The 1,163-nt window shown below is 37.7% G+C and overlaps 1 protein-coding gene across 1 annotated transcript in view; it reads left to right on the forward strand.

Moving 5' to 3' along the window:
- LOC106881594 (protein fuzzy homolog) overlaps window positions 1-1,163 on the forward strand; it is a 938,911-nt gene that overhangs the window by 754,324 nt on the left and 183,424 nt on the right. The gene's annotated exons all lie outside the window — the stretch shown is intronic.

The raw sequence follows: 1,163 nt of genomic DNA on the forward strand, positions 1-1,163 counted from the left end.
CAGTGCTTTGAGGTTTGGTCCAGATTATAAAGCAATCGTCCAAGTATCTCTTCCATGCTTTTTCTATAAACTTCCTAAATTCGGTGTTATATCTCTCTTCTATTTCCTGGTAGAGTTTTTGTTCCAAGTAACCCATCACCGAGTTCGCATAAACAGGAGCAAACCTCGTTCCCATAGCCGTGCCTTTAATTTGGATATATATATATATATATATATTCTTTTATTCTTTTATTTGTTTCAGTCATCTGACTGTGGCCATACTGGAGCACTGCCTTTAATCGAGCAAATCGACCCCCACGACTTAATTTTTTGTAAGCCGAGTACTTATTCTATTGGACTCTTTTGTCAAACCGCTAAGTTATGGGGACATAAACACACCAACATTGGTTGTCAAGCAATGCTGGGGGGACAAACAGATGCACAAACACATTTACACACACACACATACACACACACATACGCACACATACACACACCCACACACACACGCACGCACGCACACACACACACACACACACACACATATATAAATATATACAACAGGCTTCTTTCAGTTTTCATCTACTAAATCCACTCACAAGGCTTTGGTCGGCCTGAGGCTATAGTAGAAGACATTTGGTCAAGGTGTCATGCAGTGGGACTGAATCCAGAACCACGTGGTTGGTAAGCAAGCTACTTACCATACACCCACTCCTGTCCCTATATATATATATGTGTGTGTGTGTGTGTGTGTGTGTGTGATGTACAAAAGTATTATTGTCTGTGCCAATTTGAAGTGATCATGCTGGTACCGCATTAAAAGCATCCACCACACACAGTAAAGTAAGGGCATCCAGTCATAGAAGCGAAGCCAAATCAAACAGGAACCTGGTGTAGCTCTCCAGCTTGCCAACTCTGGTCAAACTGTCCAGTACATGTTAGCATGGAAAACCAGACATTAAAGTGTGATCATAATGGTTATCATGTATATATGTTATAATAATGCAGTCAAACCAAACAGTGATACTTTGAAATTATCTGATACACGTGTTTCATGTCTGCATAATATATAATAGGTAATGCATTCATTATGTAAGATCTTCTAGTATAACATGAAACATGTTTATATATATATATATGAAATATATATATATATATATATATATATATATATATATATATAT

This window comes from Octopus bimaculoides, chromosome 5 (genome assembly GCF_001194135.2).
Source record: "Octopus bimaculoides isolate UCB-OBI-ISO-001 chromosome 5, ASM119413v2, whole genome shotgun sequence".
Lineage (NCBI taxonomy): Eukaryota > Metazoa > Mollusca > Cephalopoda > Octopoda > Octopodidae > Octopus > Octopus bimaculoides.